The sequence below is a fragment of the Ailuropoda melanoleuca genome, chromosome 2 (assembly GCF_002007445.2).
Source record: "Ailuropoda melanoleuca isolate Jingjing chromosome 2, ASM200744v2, whole genome shotgun sequence".
Taxonomy (NCBI): Eukaryota; Metazoa; Chordata; class Mammalia; order Carnivora; family Ursidae; genus Ailuropoda; species Ailuropoda melanoleuca.
In genome coordinates, this window is record NC_048219.1 from 63,993,135 (window position 1) to 64,010,309 (window position 17,175).

A 17,175-nucleotide genomic window follows, 5' to 3' on the forward strand; every position below is an offset into this window, starting at 1 on the left:
GCGGCCCGCCCCCTGGGGCCCAGCCCATTGGCCCGCGCGCCCGAGGGGGGCGGGGCTCCGGCGCCCAGCCGCAGGTGGGGGCGGCCGCCGGCTCAAGCACGCGGAGCACGGATTGTCAGCCGCACCCCAGCGGGCAGGTTGTCCCCAACACTGCAGGACGTGTTAGCCACCCTGTGAGGCTTGCGGCACGACAGGCGGAGCGAACCTTAGGCACAAGTCACCTGATGACTAGATCTGGCTAACAGGAGTTTCTCAGATGAGCAATCTACATCTCTTATAAGGTACTTCTTTTGATCACCTGTTCCTCCCTCATCAACGCCTTTAAGAAAACAAAAACAGGACCTCACACGGGTAAAGTGTAACGCAAGCCTTGCTCAACTCCCCTCTGTAGAGGGTAATATTTCCCACTTAGACCTATATTACTTTCTTAAACTGCTCTCTCAAAATTCACTCAGAATGAGAAAAATGTCTGAGAAGGATGGAATAATTAAGGAAAGCATCAAGGGCCCAAAGCACCTAAGCTTCCATATCATACTACACACTGGAACAAGCAATGTCCTTTGTGTCAGTGTTGGAACATTTAGAAAAAACTGATGGAGAAACAGAGGGCACATGGGGCAGGAGTCTGTCGGTAGCGGTGAAGAAAAATCATCACCATGGGAGAAAGCAGAAAAAGACACATTAGAGTGTGAAGAGGAAAAGTAGAAAGAAAATGGGGGTGCAGAGATAGGAGGAGGTTTGCCTCAAAGAAAACGGTGATGACAGAGTAAATAGGATTGAGAAATAAAAGAGAGAAGGGAGAGACTACCTACTTACAGACAGAAAAAAATAATGAGCCTGCTAGAGCCAACAAGTAGTGAGAAAAGGAGAAAATACTCATTGACAAAGAGGAAAGGAACATCTTTGAACCCTTACAGGAAAAACAATGTTAGTGAAATAAAGGAAATGTGGTCCTTCAGATGCTACTTGGAAAAGATAAATATGAAAATGCTCAGCTCCTTGGTTACTCTAGCTGCACACCGGATTTTCAAGCTCAACCTATACACATTTACCCCGTCAAACTCCAAACACAACAGTACTAAGGACATGTCACAGATACTCAAAAATGTCAAAACCAAACTGTCGTCCTAAGCATACTTAAAAAGAAAAATCACCATGGACTCTCATCACCGAAATTGATGGTGCCTTGTATGGAAACAAACTAGTAAGAGAGGTCAGGGGTCCCCAGGCCAAAAGGGGACTGGAACAGTGTAACCCTGACTAAATCATAAGACTTTGGGGAAGAAATGTGAGGTACTCATGCAACCTCAAACATGCCCTTACATCTATTTTAAATGATATTACTTTGTGCTATCTTATTTACCATTACCCTTAATAAGAACAGGACGATTGTGTTCCTTGTTGAAGTGGAGCTAGCAATGTCACTGACAATGTCTTGAAAAAGGTCCTGCTGGGAAGAAAGGGTATGTGGGGAGGAGGTGGTGGTGTGACAGAAACAGTAAGAAGCACACAGCAGGGAGCGAGAGAAAAAGTGGAGAAAGAGAGACAAAGATGTGAGGTGAGAAGCAATTGTGGAAAGGAGAGAAAGGCAGAGAGGAAAAGACGACAGAAAGATGCAGAGACAAGTGCAGGCAAAGAAAGAAAATAAGATGAGACAATAAAGAAGAGAGATAAAAAGAGGTGATAGAGAGAAAGAGATTGAGACTACCCACCGACAGAGAAAGGGAAGAGGGACACCTCTCACAGTTCTAAGGAAGTGAAGCCAATCAGGCCCATATGTTGTTATAAATATAGGAACCCCAGGCTCCCTGATTCCTGCACTCTATTATTATTTTTGCAGACTTAATTTTTAAAAACATATCCGTAAACCTTAAACATAACCATACCAAGTTCAAAAGCACTAGAAATGATGAAGATACCTAACATCTTCAAACTCCACGAGGAGAATGATACAGCATGGACACTCAACATGGAAACCACTGATGACTAAACTGAAGGACGCCAATGGGGAAAGAGGAAAGAATTCTGAAGGCCAATAAGGGTAGGGGCAGGGCAACCCTCAGGCAGCTCACGGGAGGAAAGTCTGCCCCTCAGATCTGCTCTGGGTTAATTCAAAACCTTCCCGCCAGATATACCTCTACACCATCTCAAACAGAACTATTGTGCATAGAACCTGACACAGAGTGGGTCTTCAATGAATGTTAGACAGTTAAATTATAAGTAAGGTTATCGGAGGGAAATTTTGAGAAGTCTCTCAATCCTAATCCTTCTACATCTTTTTAAAAATACATTAATTACCTGTCATCTTCTCCACCCTTGTTCCTTAGTAGGGAGGATAATAACATTTGGGAACATTTGCAAAAATTGTATTTGACCTTAAAATTAAAAGGGTTATTTTATTAATTCTCCCAACTTGCATTTTGTTTTAAGTAATTTTATATCACACAAATAATATCTTTCTGGAAGTTCAAAATTCTTGGTTTATAATTAAATTGTAAAGTACTACCAAAAAAAAAGTAAACCCATCTGTATATCTATTGTAGAAGTCCAACATCTTAAAATGTTCAATGAGTTGCAAAAAAAATTTATGAAAGCAACATACAATTGAAAATAAACTTGTGTTTTTACCAATTTATGTTATTCTCTATTATTTTTTTCCCTCTGAAACAGAAACTCACATCCTCTATAATGTTGCTCTTGAGTCAGCTATTCTATAAAACTTCCAATTGCTTATTGTTAAAATCTTTTTCATGTGTTCTCTGCAGTGTTAACTAGCCAGTATTGTTATTTTTTCTAGGTAGGTGTCTTCATATTCCTGAAGTTGTTTCTGTAGTTTAGGTAGCCTACTTTTCATAACAGAACATGGGTCTAAAAACATTTTACAATGTCTGGAGATATTTTTGGTTGTCGCAACTGGGGAGGGGGTTGTACTGACATCTAGTGGGTAGAGGATAGGGATGCTGCTAAAACATCCTACTTGCACAGGAGAGCACCCCCCACCCAAACCTTTATACCCCACTCCTAACAGAGTTATCAGGCCCAAATAGTGTCAAGTTTAAGAAATAATGTCAAGGTTGAGAAACTCTGCTCGAGGACTAAATACTACTTTATAAGCAATATATAAAATAGAGGAATATGCTAAATTATATCACAGGTTGCACCCAGCAAAATCTAGACTGTAGGTCATTTTATAGAGCAAATAACACAATTTCTTAAATAAATGGCAAGGAAAAAGATGGAAAGAAATCTCTAGATTAAAAAAGGCTTGAATTTTTAGATACATCAAGTGCAGGAATAAATGAAACCAGATTTGCCCTTCCACTATATTTTTTTCAGAACTGGACTACAGACAGCATAGAACTATGATCCTTGAGGTATGGGATCACAAACAAATGAGACAGGCCTTTGACTGCCCCAACTTTTGGCCTGGAGGCACATTCTAGACCATGGCACAGAAGTAGAAAGACAAGTAGAGCAGATTGGGGCAGCTGGAATCTGTAGGACAGAGTACCAAAATGAAGGTGGTAGGCAAAGGATGAGCTCCAGAAATTTGCACAGGCAATTCCTTAATTCTCTTGCTGAATATAAAGCCACACATGTGTGGGTGAAACCCCATCAAGGATAGGCAAAGAATTTCTGGGGACCTGTAACTGAACAATTCCCAGGGCTCCCACAGGGCTGGAAGACCTCTGAGTTTTCATCAGCCAGAGTTGAGAGACCTGATGAACACTGAAGAAAAGGTCCCAAAAGGGCATGTGTTAACAGTATATCTAACTCAGACCTAACAAATATGGTATTCTAGATTCACCCCAAAGAAGCTTTAAAAGAAGCTTTAAATTCTGTAAATTAAAAAAATTCATATTTAAAACAAAAGTAATAATGATGTGTTATGACATTTACAACATATACAGAAGTAAAATGTATGACAACAGCATAAAGTAAGAGAAATTAAACTATACAATAAGGTTCTTACATTATACATAAAGTAGCATAATATTATTTGAAAGTATATAATAATAATAAGAAAAATGATAAGAGGAAGCTAAAAATGTATATTAAAATCCTTATAGATACATTTACGCAGTCAATAGCGAACATAAAGGGAATTTTAAGGAATTAATCCAAAAGAAGGCAGGACAAGAATAAAAACACAGAAAAAAAACCAAACAGATGAGACAAATTAAAAACAAACAGTAAGATGATAAGACCTAAGTCCAATCATAGCAATAATGACACTAAATATAAATAAACAACCCTATAAAAAGGCAGAAATTATCAAATTGAATAGAAAAATAAAACTCAACCACATACTGCCTATAAGAAATAGACTTGAAATATTAAGACAGAGATAGATGGAAAGCATACAGAAAAAGATACTTCATGCAAATCAAAAGAAAGCAGAAGTAACAAAGAGTTTTACCAGGGATACATAATGATAAATGAATCAATTAGTCATAAAGACACAATCCTACAAATGTTTGCACCTACAAAGAGCTCCAGAATTTTTGTGGCAAAAACTGACAGAAATGGGTGGGAAAATAGACAAATCCCAATGAAAGTTAAGATTTCAACGATCCTCTTTCATTAACTGATTGAAAATCTGTAAGGATATTGAAAAGTTGAACAATACCGTCAACCAACTTGACCTGATGCTGTCCACCCAACAGCAGCAGGGTACACATTCTTTTCAAATGCACATAAAATATTCACTAAGTCAGACCATATATGGGAACCATACAAGGAGTTCCAATAAATTTAAGGGGACTGAAATCATACAGGGTATGTTCTCTGACCCAAACAAAATTAAATTTGGATTAATAAAAGTAAAATAATTGGAAAATCCCCAAATAATTATAAAATATACTTTTAAATAATATTTTGAACTGAATGAAAAGGAAAACAGCATTTCAAATTGTGTAAGTTACATAGTAAAAGCAGTGGTTAGATAAATATGCAGTTTTAGATGCTTTTAAAAATAAAGCTCTAAAATCAATGATCTAAGGTTCCACTTTAAGAAGCTAGAAAATGAAAAGCAACTTTAAACACATAGTAAGAGAAAGGAAATAATGGTAAGAGTAGATATCAATATAGAAAACAGACAACAGAGAAAAATCAATGTAACTAAAAGCTGTTTTTTTGAAAAGAGCAAGTAAATAGATAAATATATAGCTAGACTCATTAAAAAGTAAAGGAAGAAAATGAAAATTATGAAAATCATGAATGAAAGAAGAAATATCAGTACAGACCTTACAGATATTAAAAGGGTAATGTGAATGTTACAAAAATTTTGCCAGTTCAACAACTCAGATGAAATGGGAAAATTCCTAGAAAGACACAAATGACCAAACCTAACACAAGAAATAGAAGATCTGAACAGCCTTACATGTATTAAAGAAACTGAATTTGTAATTTAAAATGTCTACAAAGATGGGGCTCCTGGGTGGCGCAGTCGTTAAGCGTCTGCCTTCAGCTCCCAGCATTCTGGGATGGAGCCCCACATCAGGCTCCTCCGCTAGGAGGCTAGGAGGCTAGGAGGCTAGGAGCCTGCTTCTTCCTCTGCCACTCCCCCTGCTTGTGTTCCCTCTCTCGCTGGCTGTCTCTGTCAAATAAATAGATAAAATCTTTAAAAAAAAAATGTCTACAAAGAAAACTGCAGACCCAGATGGACTTAATGATGAAATCTATTAAAACAGATAAAATAATCCTACAAAAACTCTCAGAAAATAGATGAGGCAGGAACACTTCCCAACTCATTCTATGAGATCAACATACCCTGATAACAAAATCAGACAAAGACATTACAAGAAAACTTCAGGCCAAATTTCTTAACACAGTATTAGTAAGTCAAATCAAATATATAAAAAAGGATAATACATTATGACCAAGAAGGGTTTCTCCCAGGAAGGCAAGCTTATTTTAATATTCAATAGAGAAAAACCATCTGACAAAACTCCACATCTATTCATGATTAAAGCAGTCATCCCAGAAAATAATTTCAACCAACAAAAGACATCTACAAAAAATCTACAGCTAACATCATGATGAAGGACCACGTTTTCCTCTTAAGATAAGGATTCATATTGCTACTGAAGGTCTCTGCCAGTACAATAGAACAAGACGAAGAAATAAAACACATTCAGATTGAAAAGGAAAAAGTAAAACACTTTATTCCAAGTTGACATGTTTGTGTACCTAGAAAATCCTAAGGAACCTATAAATAAGCTACTACAACTAATAAATGAATATTTATTAAGTATTATATACTTAATTATAAGTTCACAGAATATAAAGTCAACATACTTCAATTTTATTTCTATATACTAACAACAAACAATTGGACAATAAAATATTAGAAACTAATACCATTTACATCAGTATAAAAAAAACAAGATTTTTTTGGAATAAATTTAATAAAACACACCCAAGATTCTAAATTTAAAACTACAAAACACTAATACAAGAAATTAAAGAAGTTAATAAATCAACAAGTATACCATGTTCATGGATTAGAAGACCCAATACTGTTAAAACTTCTATTTCTCTCAAATTGATCTATAATTTGAAGCAATCCTAAACAATATTCCTTCTGGCTTTTTTGTAGAAATTGACAGGCTGGGTCTAAAATGTACATGATTATGGAAAAGAACTGGAACAGCCAAAACAATACTGAAAAAGAACAAAGTTTGAGGACTTACACTGCCTGATTTCAAGACTTAACTACAGAGCTACAGTAGTCAAAATAGCATGACATTGATACAGAGACACACATCAACATAATAAAATAGAGTCCAGAAACAGAACCACATATATACAGTCAATTGATTTTCAAGAGGTGTTAAAGTAATTCAATGGGAGAAAAGATAGTCTTCAATAAATGATGCTGAAATAACTTGATATCCATATGAGAAACAAATGATCCTGGACCCTTAATTCACAGCATGCCTTAAATTAAACTCAACATGTATCATAGACCTAAACATATAACCTAAATCTATCAGCCTTTTATTATTTTTTATTTTTTTTAAAAGAGTTTATTTATTTATTTGACAGAGAGAGAGACAGCCAATGAGAGGGGGAACACAAGCAGGGGGAGTGGGAGAGGAAGAAGCAGGTTCCCAGCAGAGCAGGGAGCCTGATGTGGGGCTCGATCCCAGGACCCTGGGATCAGGCCCTGGGCCAAAGGCAGATGCTTAACAAATGAGCCACCCAGGCGCCCCTCTATTAGCTTTTTAAATCCAGGATTCAGAGGGGGCAGCTGCCTGTTTTTATAAATAAAAGTTTTGGGGGAACACAGTCATTACTGATTGTTTATGTATTGTTAATAATTGCTTTTAGCTGCAACAGTAGAGTTGAATAGTTGAGGTGTATAGTCTATAAGCCTAAAATATTTATAATCTAGTCCTTCAAGAAACCGTTCAAGAATCCCTCTTTTAAAGAAAACATGGGAGAAAAATCTAGGGAACAGCTTCTCAAACAGACACAAAAAGCAAGAACCACAAAAGAAAACATTGGAAACTGGACATCATCAATATTTAGAACTTCTGCTCTTTGAAAAACAACTTAAGAAGTGAAAGATAAGACACAAATTGGGAGAAAATATCTGACAAAGGAATTGTATCCAAATTATATCAAGAACAGTTACAACTCAATAAGAAACAAACAACCCAATGAATTAATGAGTAAAATATTTGAACAGAAACTCTGCAAAAGAAGATACACAAATGGTCAATAAGCCCATGAAATAGTGTTCAACATCATTAGTCTCAGAGAAATGCAAATTTAAACCACAATGAGATACCACTAAATCTCTACTAGAATTCTTAATTTTAGCTAGACTTAAATACCGTATTTTCGGTAGGATGTAGAGCAACTAAAACTAGCAGCCATTGCTGCTACATGAGGTACCACTTTGGAAAACAGGCTAGCAGTTTCTTATGCAATTAAACACATATACTATATAACCCAGCAGAAATGCATACGTTCATCCAAAAACTTGTACATAAATGTACACAGCAACTTATTTCATGATAGTCAAAAACTGGAAACAAAACAAATGTCCATCAACAGATGAATGCATAAACAAATTTCGATATAGCCTTACAATGGAATACTATTTAACAACAGGTATCCGTGATATAGCAAGAACCATGGATGAATCTCAAAAGCATTATGTTAAATGAAAGAAGCCAGTCACAAAAGAATATATACTGTATAATTCAATTTACATGAATTCTAGAAGATGACGAACCTAATTTTTAGTAACAAAAAGCATGACTGGTTGCCTGGGGACAGGGCTTGTGGTGTGATGGTGGGGGAGTTCCAAATGAGCATGAGGGAACTTTTTGGGGTAAAGGCAATGTCTTAAGATCTTGATTACAGAGGTGATTACATGGGTGTACAAGTTTGTCAAAACTCACTCAAACTGAATAAAAATCTGATAGCATGCTAGTGCTCAAAGAATATTAGATAAATAAATTATAAAATCACACAATGTTACATTTGAATAGTCCTTCAAACTCAACTGACTCCCTTCCTTAATACTTTTCAAACTACTTTCCATTTTCTTCCTTGGAAAGGAAGACTATGGTATTTGAAAACTATCTCAATGACAAATATTGAAACATTTTCTAAGAAAAAGAAAAATTCTTAAAGAGGCAGTATAAGCAAATGGCTCTTTTGCTTATCAGAGTAATAATAAAGATAAAGAAGGAAGGGTAAACACTTCACAAAAATCCCCATGTACCAAAACATATTCCTGACTTTCCTTTTGAACCCCTTGTTTCTTTACACATCAGCGTGTCCTTACGTACTGTGGCTCATCATCATCTGGAGCTGAGGTAGGAAACTAAAAACAAACAAAACAGCCTTCAAAGCAGAATCACGGAAGCTGATCAGTAACATCCTGGTATGTATTACAGATAACCAGCAATTCTGTCCAGAAGGGCCTTTCTGCCTTCTGTGCTTACTGAAATTATTCTCTTAATTTCAATCTCATACAAAGCATCATTTCTTCCAAGAAGCCTTTTCATTCCCTTCACTGAAAATAAATCACCCCTCTACTTCCCTATAGGACATTCAATATACTTTCTTGTGTAACCCAATATATTATGCCTTGGGCCCTATCAATTTGGAATTACCTATGAAAGATTCCACAGGATCCTGTCTAACATACAGTGGGAAGAAACTAAAGTATCTGTGTAACTGCCGAATGAATCACCAATGGCACAGGAATGCAAATCCTTCCAGGGGGCCTTCTGGGTGTGAGCTTTGTTCAACATAGTGCTGACTCCTGGGACCAACAGCAGTGGTTGTGGAAGCCCACATTCCTAGGTCAAGGGCTTCTACAGCTGGGAGGTGAAGGCACCGATAATTTAGGTGGATGTTCTATTTTAGGCAGGTGGCCAGAGTGGAAAGGACCAGCCACCACAGATTTGCTGAACAGTGCTTTCTTCATCTCAGCCGAAGTTCTATTTCCTACCAATTTGGGGACTGAAACATTTTCTACCGAGGCCTACCTTACTTTCCTTCAGGTTCACTCTCAAACTCTTCTCAGAATCAGGAGACCAGAGCTATTTGTACCATAAAGTTAATGAATTTTAAGCGTCAGAGCTCTCACTTGCACTGTTTCTTCAATCAGGAAGCATTTCTAATTATGCATTTCTGGCAAACTGCCTAAAGAAATCTCTGAAGAAAGGAATCTAAATTTCCAAGATTCTCATAATTAGTTCTGACTTCTTTACTCATGAATTCTTTTTCCTGAAGAGAAAACCCCTTTCCCAAATGGAATGAAGATGCAAAGCTAATTCCCAAGAAAAGAGGAAAGGAAAGGAGAAATAAGGAACAAAAAGCTCATTGGCAATTTGGCTCCATCATGGTGTTGGAACTTTCACCAAACGCTTAACACTCCCCAAATATCCAACATTAGAAGACTGAGGACATCAAAAAATCCAAAAACCCCAATGTACAGAGGGTTAGTGGTAAAACCAAAACCAAAAACAAATAAACAAAAAACACCTCACCCTCGTCTGTAAAGAGTGGTGGTGGTGAAAAGGCGAGATAGACCCTGGACATTTCAGATGGGCTCAAAAACAAGCAGAGCCCCTGGCTACTCTCCTGGCCAAAGGGAGGCCGCCCCCAGCGCCAAGTTTCCATCATAGGTCCTGGGACATCCAGGGAAACAAACTCACAGGGCTACGTTCTTCTCCTAGTAGCTGCAAACCCCCGCCTGTCAATTCCATTTTGCAAACCACAGGACTTGTCCTAGAGCCAAGGCTTTGGAAAAGGTGGACAGAGGGGGTGGTGGTGAAGGGACGGTTCGGTGGGGGGGAGACGAGTAGGGAGAGGGGAGTGGCGTGGACAGAGTGACAGAGACGCACGAGTGGGGACACTCAGATCGAAAGGGAGACTGTTTTTCTACCTTCAGTTCTTCCCCCACTTCTCCAAATAATAAACAGCCTGGGCCTAGGTGACGTGAGGTGTGATAAGAAAAGGTAGATATGGAACATATCTGTTATTTTATCTCATCCTTTCCATTTGTCAGACTGAAATTTCAGAAAACGCCACCAAACTTTCAAAAAGATCCCAAGCGAGGAAGACGAATGCGAAGTCCCAGTGAAGGAAACCAACAGGGTAGGGGGTAAAGGAACCCCTGAATTGCGCACGAAGGCGATGAGGGAGTGTGGCCAGAAAAGGGAGAGGGGTTGCAGGACGCTCGGGGGTAGGACCTGGAATGGGATGAAAGTCGGCCCCACGAGCCTCTCCCCCGCGGCCGCGCGGCGTCGCCTAATACAGGACACCCATCCGGGGTCCGAAGTGTCCGCGCAGCGATTGCTTGCGCCCTTCCCGGTTCCTCCGCTCCTGCCGGGCCCGGGGCGCCGTTCGCCCCGTCGAACCCCTCCCGCAGGACCAGGAGCACAGAGGACACGAGCCCGACCCCCCGCGCAACCCGCAGCCGCCTCGGCTTGGGGCCACCGCATAGGCCGCCCACACCCTGGATCGCAACTGGCCCCCAGCACCACGGACGACCCCAGCCCCGAGCCCCAGCCGCCGCGGCCGGAGCGGGCAACACCGCCCCACACTCACCGCGGCGCTCCATCCCGCGTCCGGGACGCGGACGCCCGCCCAACACTCACGGCCGCCGCCGCCTCAGCCGAGGGCTGGAGCTCGCCGCCCCCATCCCCCACGGCCCGCGGGATGCCGGGCCAAGCCGCCGCCTCCGCCGCCCCAACNCGGGCCTCGCGCCTCCCGCCCGGCCGCGGCCCGCCCCCTGGGGCCCAGCCCATTGGCCCGCGCGCCCGAGGGGGGCGGGGCTCCGGCGCCCAGCCGCAAGTGGGGGCGGCCGCCGGCTCAAGCACGCGGAGCACGGATTGTCAGTGGCACCCCAGCGGGCAGGCTGTCCCCAACATTACAGGACGTGTTAGCCACCCTGTGCAGCTTGCGGAACAACAGGCGGAGCGAACCTTAGGCACAAGTCACCTATTCTTCGTCCAGCAGGTAGAAGATCCTTAGTCCTTGTTTAAGTGGACATTTCTTTGGTGGGCACTGAATTTCTCCCAGTGGGCAATCTGATCTTCAACTTGCTTTGTCTTCCTTTTTCCCACACGTTCCTTCTCCCTTTCAGAACAAAAATACGTGTTGTGCTCAACTTTAAAACTGACCCACTTTCTTCTATCTTCGACTGATTGTCATTTTCAGAAAACTAAACTACTCCTAACATTAAATTTTATATATAGTACCTGGCTCAGTAAATTCTACTTGAATGCATGTCCTCCTGACTACGTTTCTTGCTTCTTACCGTTAAATGCTCCTTGAGTAATGGGACTCATCAACGCTGTTGGGGAAACGAACAACAAAAATTAAAGCCTTTATCTAGATGTTGGATCACACATCATATATGGAAAAAAAAAATAGGGCGTTTCTATGGAAGAGTCTATAAATTAGTAACTCTTAACAACTCTACCTGGAATACTCTTTCTGTCGTCTAGTCTGAGACAAACCAGGCACTTCATGAATACTTGCTGAATAAATGGGCAAAATTATAGGAAGGGAATTTGAAAAAAAATCCTTCGATCTCATCCTCCCCTTAAATCTTTCTCAAATATATTAAACACCTGTCACAGTCTCCACTTCTCATCATTAGTCAGGAGAAATATGATACTTGGAAGCATTCTGAGAGAAAGATGGTAATTCATTTTTGCAATAAAATAAATGCAATTATTAACTGAGAAAGAATGAACATCAAACATCTGTCATCTGGGACAGATCTCTCATGCGTGTAGTAAAGAAAAGAAGGAAGAAAGGGCAATACCTCCACCAAATCCTGTAATAGTGTCCCAGCACCTGGCCTTATAAACTGACTTGCTCTTACCTATATGTGTTTCTTGGTTAAAGTGGCTCAGAATCACAGTTTTGGAGCTCAAGGAATCACAGACAAATAAAAATTCAGAGACATATTTGGATGCTAGATTAATAATGAAACATTCTGACAGATGGTGTAATATTGCTATTTTATAATTATAGTTTTTATTAATTTATTAATAACACACAACCACTCTGCCTATTGAAATGTTCTTCATTCTTTCCATGATAAAGAGAATACCACCACCTCTTCTCTGAAGCTTTCCTGTTCTCCTCAATGAAAATCAATCATCCCATTTGACATTATATGGTATATAGAATCCTATTTTTTAACCACTTGTGATTCTTACGGAGTATTTCATTTGGTTGTATTTATTTATACTAATTAGAGTATAACAGGTCTACAGTATTGTGTTACTTTGGCCTGTGTTCAATACAGAAGGGGTCCCTACTAAGTATTTTCTGGGGGAATGCTGAGGGAATGACAAGTGAGCCCAGGAATAAAAATCTTTCCAGGATGCCTTTCTCTCTCTTTTCTTTTCTTTTCTTTTCTTTTCTTTTCTTTTCTTTTCTTTTCTTTTCTTTTCCTTTCCTTTCCTTTCCNTCTTTTCTTTTCCTTTCCTTTCCTTTCCTTTCCTTTCCTTTCCTTTCCTTTCTTTCTTTCTTTCTTTCTTTCTTTCTTTCTTTCTTTCTTTCTTTCTCTCTTTCTCTCTTTCTTCTCTTTTCTTTCCCATAAGTTCTGCTCAACCTCCTGAAACTAGTGAAACCAAGTACAATGGCCACTAAAAGTAAAGCCTGCCCCGGGTACCCTGTGCCTTGAGTTGAATGGCCTGATAATGTAGGCAGATGGTCCATGTAGCAGGTGGAGATGGGAGTCCAGCCCCACAGGATGGTACAGTAGACGGGTGCTCTACCTCTCAGTCATGCTTCAGTGACAGTCTGTTTAGGAGAGTGCAACATGGTCCACCAGACCTACCATATGTTTAATTATTCCACAAATACTTATTGAGTACCCTTAATAAGCCAGGCATTGTTCTAAGCATAGTGAACTTTAAATCCACTTCCAGACCCTCCTTAAATATGATTAAATCCTGGGAGAAGAGAAGAAATAATGGAAACAGGTAGGGATGGCCCAAAGGCAGGCAGGTTCCCTGTCTTTGCTGTTGTCCTTGACCTTCACTTCAGGAGCATTTAGAAAGAACCACAGAGAGCCCGACAGCCCACAAGGAGTACAAAGGCTCCAGATTCCAAAGTGTACAAAACTCACCAAGCAGGTTATTAATCTTGATTCCATGATGGTTGTAATTGAGAAACAAGGAATCAATTCAGACCACATGCTGGAAATGAATGTGAAAGAGATTGCAAACATCCAAGAATTCTGTGTTGCCATCAGGAGAGGAAACTAAGATTGACTGAAAAAAATAAAGAAAAACTCAAGTGAGTATATGCATATATCATATTCATGTTATGTCTAAATTAACATATTAAGCTTCAAACCTCAGTTCTTTTCCATGGTATTTTAAGCTCTCTGTAAGACATTTGATGACATGAACCTCTGTGCTTGAGTCATCACATACCATGACCTTACCTAATGTACTAAGAACATGTGTAAGGAAACTCGCCCAATAATTAATGATTGACACAAAATAAAACTATTGGCTTAAAAATTTGTGCTGATGTGAATAAAGAGATGATGATAATAGTCATAAAAATTAACTCCCCATGGTCTACTCTGTGGTAGATACTATCTTAATTTTCCTTTTATTTAGTAAGTCATTTAGTTCTCACAAGCCTATGAGGTACTATTATCATCCCCAGTTTACAAATGAAAAACAGGCACAAAACAAAAGAAGTGCAATAAAGAGTTTCTGCTAGAATGGGACGCCTGGGTGGCTCAGTCGGTTAAGTGTCTGACTCTTGATTTCAGCACAGGTCATGATCTTGGGGTCCTGGGATCGAGCCCCGCCTCAAGCCCCGTGTTAGGCTATGTGCTCAGCAGAAAGTCTGCTTGAGATTCTCTCCCTCTGCATGCCTCCTGCTTGTGTGTGCACTCTCTCTTTTTCTCAAATAAATAAATAAATAAATAAATAAATAAAGTCTTTAAAAAAAAAAGTTTCTGTTGGACCTAAACTTGATGTTAAGATGAAGGTAAGTTTGATCGCTCTTTCCTTGGGAAAAATAATGGGGAATCGTTCCTCTCATTCTTACTCTACCACTCTGGCCTTCTTGCTGTTTCCCAGAGACCCCAAAGTCCCTCTTGCATAGAGCTTCTGCTTTTGCTGTTCCCTCTACCTGGACTGTATCTACATGACTTCCTCTTTGTTCCCTCCCAGTCTCCTGTTGTTCCGTATCATTGACGTATTCCCTGGCCAGTCGACAGAAAACAGCATTTCCCCTTTGATACTCCCCCATCTTTCTTACTCTGTTTTAAATGTTACCATGGCACTTATCCCTCTACTGATTTGGTATAGTTATTAGCTTATTTGTATGTATTTTTATTTTCACTAGTGTCGGAAGTTAAGCTCCTTGCTGGAAAGGACTCTGCCTGTTTTGTCCACCATTGTATACCCAGACCCTGGAAAAGTACTTGAAATTCATCAACAAATGAAAAAGTTTAAAGAAAATAACATATGCCTAGATACGAGATTTCTCTTTTGAAAAGATTAGTTTAACATTTTTAAAATTTTAATCAGATAAGAGAACCATATCGCTTTGACAAAGATTTTATATTAGCTGCTTAGAACCAACATATTAACACATGACAAATTTAATTACTTTACCCAATCTCTATCTGAAAGAGCCATAAATAACTCTGGAATCTAAAATTATTTCCTTCCTTCTTTAAAGTGGAGGGGCAAACATTTTCTGCTATTGTTTTTCTTTCATTTATTCTGCCAAATGCTGACTTAAGAAAGCAAATACAGCTACCCCTCACCTGTGAATTCTATTCCATGGTCAACATGATGCTTGGGAGTACATCCTGTCATTTGATCTCACCAAAACATTATGAGATAGGAAGATGGATTCTGTTTTTCCCAAGAGCATATCATAAATTTTCAGAGTCAGAGGGATATTAGAGCACATCTACTCCATTCTCCTTTATTTTATAAGGAGAGCCCAGCCTAGCTTTCCCAAAGATCATACGGTTAGTTGGCCTAATTCGGCTGGAACCAAGACCAAAGCTCTTTCTATGCTAACTGATAGATAAAGCTCTTAGACAGTCTGTAAGTCCATGAAATGAGATTAGAGCATCTACCCAAATAATTTTTAGTTTCATGTGTAAATATTTAAGCTATATGAGCATGTTTAAATAGGAACTTTGTTCTATAGATTTACTCCTATTATTTTGGAGGTCTGACCTATTAAGTTACTAAAATTAATGGCCCTAAAAAAAAAAAAAAAAAGAATGGCTTAGCATGTACCCAATGAGGAGTTTGGTTTGCTCTTGAAGTAGAAAGTTGTCTTGAGACATTCTGGAATATACACTCACAGATTACTGCCTTTCTCCTAGGGAGAAGGCTGGCTGGCTTTAGGAAGGATTAAAACGCAATGGAAACATTGCTAATCTCTTTCTTTATCTACTTACTGAACAAATATTGCTGAACCCTGAGAAACAATGCTACCACTAGGGACTTTAATGAGTGTTTATCTTTCTAACTGCATATTTATATAGGGGTGGCTGCCTGTGGCACGCTTGCCAGAGGATTGGGAAGTGGCTGCTTGTAAAAGTTGAAAAATATTTAGTTTTAGAAACCTGTTTCAGCAAAGTCTTCTTTTAAGTTTATTCAAGAGGAGGTTGCGTTCTGCAGCATCAGAAGAACTGTTATTATCCCGTCATTTAGGTACCTGGATTTAAACTATTTTATTCTGGGATGCCTGGGTGGCTTGGTCAGCTAAGTGTCTGCCTTTGGCTCAGGTCATGATCCAGGGGTCCTGGGATTGAGTCCTGCCTTGGTCTCCTTGCTCAGCGGGGAACCTGCTTCTCCCTCTGCCTGCCACTCCCCTTGCTTGTGCTCTCTCTCTCTCTGACAAATAAATAAATAAAATCTCCTTAAAAAATTAAAAAACTATTTTATTCTGAAACTATCGCAATAGCTTAAATTCAAAGGAAGAAAATATAGGGAAAAAACTAGTGCTATGAATTAATAATCCTATTAACTCTTATTGGTGTCTGGAAATGTCTATAAATGCTTCTGCTTCAAAGACCTTGGAAAATATTAATTGATTATTACTGATGGACTGATTTCCTTTGCCGATGATAGATTTGACATTGTTATTATGTTTGATGACATATTCAGTTTAGGATGCTCCTCAATGTGATTATTTATCAAAATGTGATTACATTTTGTCTGGGAGCTACACAGTCCTAGGTCACATAGGTCACACCTATGAGGTCACACACATAACCATCTATGTTACTAGCCAGAAAGCTGACGAAATCCTTGTTATGTAACATCACTGAAACCATCAGCTTAGTATATTCAGGGTGGAGAACAAATGGAGTGGCAAACAAGGCATCAAGACTGTAAGTTGCCTTGCTTAGGAGTGAGCCTGAATCGTGCTGCAAGGTAAAACATGCATCTCTTGTGTGAATAGATGAGGACAAACACGCTTCGTTGGAATGACCAAGATCAGGCCAACTTCTAATGACTTCCTTCTGGGTAATGACTAAGAATCAAGGGGAGCGGGGGTGGGGGTGGGGAGGGGGGAAGAGTTCCATTCTGGAAAAAATGACTAAAAGATAAAACAAGCTTACCAAGAAACCAGAATCTAAGGAAATGAGTAGACTGGTAGACAAGAGGTCTTGATATAGACCTT

At 39.5% G+C, this 17,175-nt stretch overlaps 1 protein-coding gene across 2 annotated transcripts in view; it reads right to left on the minus strand.

Annotated features, from left to right (window-relative positions):
• ARHGAP29 (Rho GTPase activating protein 29) overlaps positions 1-11,220 on the minus strand; it is a 76,747-nt gene extending 65,527 nt beyond the window's left edge. The window contains exon 1 of one of the 2 annotated variants that reach the window (XM_034653934.1): positions 11,083-11,220. The gene's annotated coding sequence lies outside the window, so the exon portion shown is untranslated. The remainder of the gene's footprint in view (positions 1-11,082) is intronic. The other variant, XM_034653936.1, reaches the window with a different exon arrangement.
• Positions 11,221-17,175: the final 5,955 nt, after the last annotated feature.